The sequence below is a fragment of the Carcharhinus amblyrhynchos genome, chromosome 8, assembly GCF_965287045.1.
Source record: "Carcharhinus amblyrhynchos chromosome 8, sCarAmb.v2.hapA, whole genome shotgun sequence".
NCBI classification, from domain to species: Eukaryota; Metazoa; Chordata; class Chondrichthyes; order Carcharhiniformes; family Carcharhinidae; genus Carcharhinus; species Carcharhinus amblyrhynchos.
The window spans coordinates 41,845,601-41,851,600 of NC_137331.1; positions in this window are offsets into that span (position 1 = coordinate 41,845,601).

Below are 6,000 nucleotides of genomic sequence, written 5' to 3' on the forward strand. Positions count from 1 at the left end.
TGCACCTGGAGATCGCACGAGGATAAACTGCCTGTCAAGGCAACCAGGGAGAAAGAAACATGAGAGTTAAAAACAAGAGGCTTTTTAGGAACTGTGTCCAGGAGGGTCATTATAAAACAGATGTTTGTATTGGCTCTGTTGCTGAGTGAACACCTTGCCTTTCATGCGTTCCCATGCTGGATCACTTCATGAGACCCAAAGACAGATGTTTCTACATGAGAGAATTGGATAGCTGTGAACGATGGGGCGGTGTTGTGATTGCTGTGTGGTCAGAGAGCAACACTGCGAGAATGTCCATCTAATCATTTACAATACCGGTTCCCCCCGGTAACTGTGACGACAGATCCTCAATCAGGGCCATCTTGGTCTTGGCTGCTAGTTGCCCCCTTGCCTATTGAACATCCCTGCTCACTTTCCAACAGCACTCTGGGGGATCTTGGACATCCACCTCAGTGAGGTGGTGGGTGAGTGGAATCGGCTGCTGTCGGTGGTGGAGGCAAATTCGATTGGGTCTTTTAAGAAACTTCTGGATGAGTACATGGGACTTAGTAGGATTGAGGGTTATAGGTAAGCCTAGTAGGTAGAGATAAGATCGGCGCAAGTAGTGGGCTGAATGGCCTGTTTATGCTGTAGTTTTTCTACGATTCTATCTCCTGCCAAGCCAAGAGCAAGTAACGGATGGAGAACAAGAGGGAATCTTCTGGTGAACTCGTAGCTCGTTTCCCGATAGTGTCCAGCAGACAAAGAATGATCTGAAACAGTCGAATCAGATTAGCAGAGGCAATGGGATGTTGTTTAAAGACTGGAACATGCGGTTAGCAATGGAAAAGCTAAGGGGATGACAGGATTGAGCCCTATGGAGGCAGTAAGCCCCCCACTACTCACTGAATGTGAGGGGCAGGGACTGTCACAACTGTTTGCTCAGAGGAACATTTTAGTGAAAATCACTTTAAATATCTACACAGATCCTTCAACAACAAGAGTATGGACCTCTTAGAAATCTGTTCAAATATGTTTTTAAAGTGAGATGCAGAGGAAGCATTTAACCTTCTGCCCACGTGGAACTGAATGGCATGAAGCTCAGGCCAGCTTCCCCACTACGTCACAACCTGACCAACCATCAAATCCCAACAGCACAGAAGAGGCCATTTGGCCCATCGAGTCTGCACCAACCCTCTGACAGCGCATGTTACCCAGGCCCTCTCCTGCGCCCTACCCCCCATGCCCACACATTGACTGCAGACATGAGGAGAAGGTGCAAACGCCACACAGTCGCCCGAAGCCGGAATTGAACCCGGGTCCCTGGCACTGTGAGGCAGCAGCACTAACCACTATGCCACTGTGCGGTCCCTGTGAAAGGCTGCACACAATGCTATTGTCAGGGTGACTTGGAAACCTCATGCTAATGTTTTTGTGCCTCAGGGTGGTTTTCTCCACCTGGACACATTCTGGGCTAGACTTTACCGGCCTGTGGGAGGGGCTGGGATGTTGGGGGGGGTGGTGGGGCAGTGGGGGTGTAGGGATTTATAAGATGCCAATGGAAAGTAGGGTTAAAGGGAGCATGGTGGAGTGCCCACTCACTTCACAAAGTCAATGCCATTTTGTCCGTTTTGCCAGCGGTGAGGGAACCAGGAGGCTGGCCCTCTCATCCAGAGGCAACTGAGCCACTTCACTAGCCAGGTAAGCTCCTCTGCCCCACCACAGCTGGCACAGTAAAAGTGGCAAGTGGGGTCCTGTGCTGAGTGAGGACACCATCAGTGAAACCCTGCTGCACTCCAGCAGGATCAACGAAGGCCTCTGATCTGTGCTCCCTCCATGTTGGCAATGGTCAGCTCATGCCACCACCCCCCCCCCACCCCCCACACTTACCAGTGCCCTCTTGACAGACCATCCCACCCCACAGACTCTACTTACCAGGCTGGACAGGCCACATGCTTCCATGGCGTCAGCTTCTTCCAAGTGCAGTCCCAGTTGTGGCCACTGCAACCAGTGGCAACACTGAGCCTACTGAGCTGCCAGACCTGTGATTGGTTTGCAGTTCCTATGAGGTGGTTGACCATTATTTACAGGGATGGAGCCCCAGAGGCAACCAGTTAGTTGCCCGATCCCTGGAAGATTTGGCTGGGGGCCCCATCGATGGCCAAGGGATGGATTTCCATCCTGTTGACGTGGGCCCAGGCCACGATGATAAATTTCAGGCAGCTCTGCTATTTAGGCAGAATTTTACCAGCCACACTGATGGTAATATTACTGCCCCTGATGTCCCACTTAGGATCTGGGCAGAGAGATGTTTTGCCTCAGAGGGTCACCACTCCGTAGAAGTCTCTTCCCCAAAGGGCAGTGGAAGGTGGATCATCCAAGGCTGGCCTCAGATTTTAGTTCAACTCAGGAGTCGGGGCTAATGGGGGTCGGGCAGGAAAGCTGCCACAGCGAGCACATCTGTCAGGATTTTACTGAATGGCATGGAACAAGCCCGAGGGGCCGAGTGGCCTAGCCCTGCTTCTAATTCTTTACGTCATTCCTGTAGTGGGTCACTCCTACGCACTCTCCCAAGCCTCTGACAATGTTCACCTTCCCAAGATACTCATCAGACTTGTGGACTGGAATTTTACCGCCCCACCCACTGTGGGGAATCGGAGCGGACAAGGGGTGGACAATGCAAGGTCCATTGACCTCAGGTGGGATTTATACGGTTTCGACACAAGCGAGGTCATGAAATTCCACCCGCTGTTGGGAGTTCTTGTTGAGTGTGCTTGCACTGTGCCAAACGCAACGCAGGAGGGCAAAACTTCAGGCTATGAAGAAAGAGTGGATCTAGTTGGGTAGCCATCTCCAAGAGCCATCACAGACATAATGGCGTGAATGGCCTGCTCCTGTCTGCATCATTCTGTGATTCGATGGCTACAGGTAATAACGAGCTGTCAGTCTGGTTAAAATTTCGGAGTGCTGACCTATTACCAGACCTGGCCACACGGAAAGCTCGACCGGAAAATGCTTCAGTTCAGAGGCATTTCCGTAAAGAAGAGGATTTCTTTCCCCCACACTAATATTTTGTTCTTGGCTGCAGAGCAATCAGATGAACATGGCCAGGGCGGGAATGGAGAATCCAGCTGCAGAAACATCAGTCAGTAACAGTGGGCAAGATTTCAGAACAATTGCCATATAGAATTTACAGTACACACAAACTGGCCATTTGACGGACTCAGAACAGAGCTGGAATTTTCTCATTGCTCCTGACTGTGTGTCAGCCCACATGGGAAAAGCGAGATGTGTCTCACCAGCCAGACTGCCAGCCTTTCCCGCCATGCTTACTGGCACAGTCAAAAAGGCAGCAAGGAGGTGGGTGCCACAATGTCACACAGGCTGAGCAGGCTCTGCATGGACCCATACCATCAGCAACCTTGCCAGAGGGCAATGCCAGGGGAAATGCCAGGACAATGCCAGGGGCAGTTTGAGTTGCAGTGCCAGGAGCAGTACTAGGGGGCAGCACTGGGGACAGTGCTGGGGCAGTGTCAGGGGGCAGTGCAGGGACAATGCCAGGGGGCAGTTCCACGGTACAGTGCCAGGACAATGCCGGGGAACAGTTCCTGGGGGCAATGCCGGGGCACTGCCAGGGGACAGTGACGGGGGCAGTGAAGGGGACAGTGACAAGGAGGCAGTGCAAGGGGGCAATGTCAGGGCAGTGTGAAGGGGACAGTGGCAAGGGGGCATTGTCAGGGCAATGTCAGGGGGCAGTGCCAAGGTTCTGCCCCAGAATGCTCTCTTCCCTCCATCTGGGGGCCATACTTACTCATGTGTCACTGGCAGATTCTGTTCGTCTGTTCCCCGTTTTCAAGTACTTGTTGTTTCACACGCCAACATGTCATCATGGCGCAGGGAGTGGGGGGGCGGGATTTGGTTGGGGGTGGAGGGGGACTCTTTCCTTTATGAGGGAGATGACACAGTGGGAAAGCTGACTAATTATCTTAAAATGTATTCAAATTGATTTCCCATCATTGTGCGGCAAGAATCCTGTTATTTCAGGGGCGGGAGTGGGGAATTGGGAGTGGTGGTGGTAATGGAGCAGGGGACATGAACAATCTAGCGGGGAAATCCCACCCATGTACAAACCACTTTGGGACTCCCTCTCGATCCTCCGCCATTCCCAAAGGAGGAGGATATCTATCAGCAAATCCCCCTGTGGGCAGCACGATGGCACAGTGGTTAGCACTGCTGCCTCAAAGCGCCAGAGACCCGGGCTTGATTCCCAGCTTGGGTGACTGACTGTGTGGAGTTTGCACATTCTCCCCGTGTTGTGTGGGTTTCCTCCGGGTGCTCCGGCTTCCTCCCACGTCCGGAAGACATGCTGGTTAGGTACATCGGACATGTTAAATTCTCCCTCAGTGTACCCAACTGGCACCAGAGTGTTGCGACTAGGGGATTTTCACAGTAACTTCATTGCAGTGTTAAAGTAAGCCTACATGTGACTAATAATAAACTTTAAATTTAAATCCTCTTGTTCCTCTTTCATGTTTTTAATCCAGCTTCCTCTTAAATGCAACTCACCCTGACCTCTCCCTGTGGGAGTGAGTGCCACATTCCCATCACTCTCTGTCTAAGGAAGTTTCACCTGAATTCCCAATTAAATTTATTAGTGATTGTCTTATACTTAGAGCCCTCTGTCCCATAAATGGAAACATTTCCCTATGGGAAGTGGCAAATGGAATTTAATGTTGGCAAGTGTGAGGTGGTCCACTTTGGTAGGAAGAATGGTAGGAAGGACTATTACATGGCGAAAAACTGCAGCAGGCGACGGTGCAGAGGGACCTCGGGGTCCTTGTGCATGAGTCGCAAAAACCCAGCTTGCAGGTGCAGCAGGTGGTCAGGAAGGCGAATGGGATGCTGGCCTTCATAGCGAGGGGGATTGAATATAAAAGTAGGGAGGTCTTGCTGCGGCTGTATAGGGCATTGGTGAGGCCGCAGCTGGAGTGCTGTGTGCAGTTTTGGGCGCCGCACCTGCGCAAAGATATTTTGGCCTTGGAGGGAGTGCAGAGGAGGTTTACTAGGCTGATACCGGAGTTGAGGGGGTTGAGCTATGAGGAGAGGCTGAATAAACTGGGCTTGTACTCATTAGAGTTTAGAAGAATGAGGGGAGATCTCATTGAGACGTATAAGATGATGAATGGGATGGATAGGATAGAGGTGGAAAGACTCTTCCCGCTCAAAAAAGACAGTAGGACTAGGGGGCACAGCCTCAAGATAAAAGGGGGGCGGTTTAGAACGGAGTTGAGGAGGAACTTCTTCACTCAAAGGGTGGTGAATCTCTGGAATTCTCTGCCCGTTGAAGTGGTGGAGGCTGCCTCGCTAAATATTTTTAAGACGCGGGTTGATGGGTTTTTGATAGGAGAGGGGATTAAGGGGTTATGGTGAGAGGGCGGGAAAGTGGAACTGAGCAGCGACAGATCAGCCATGATCTTATTGAATGGCGGGGCAGGCTCGAAGGGCTGGATGGCCTACTCCTGCTCCTATTTCTTATGTTCTTATGTTCTTATGATCTGTGCATGGTGCTCCGAGTGCGATCTAACTAAGGTTCAAAATGAGTGTGTAGGGCCCATTCATTCCTTCAAATTGATGTGGGGACGGAACTCGTTTCCTTGAATTTCTTTTATTGAACAAAACTCAAAATTAACATTACAGAAGCAAAAAGAAAGAAAAGTCAGAGACTGGGTTTTACTGTCAGATCCTGTACCAAAAAATATGTACTGTGATGAAGGAAATCCAAAAACCTTGAACAGGACCTCAAAACCAAACTGAAAATGGAACACACAGTTCCAAACTATATTTTAATTCTTATATTGTTATCATGAGTGTCCTTCACTGTCTCTGAAAAAACAGGTCTTGTTGTTATCAAAACTTGTTTGCCTGCTGTGTACTCTTCAGGAATGTGGTTAATTTTCAGCAGGCCTTCTGAATTTTAAAATGTAGTCAAGGGTTAGTTAACCCCTATAGTCTGGCATTTAA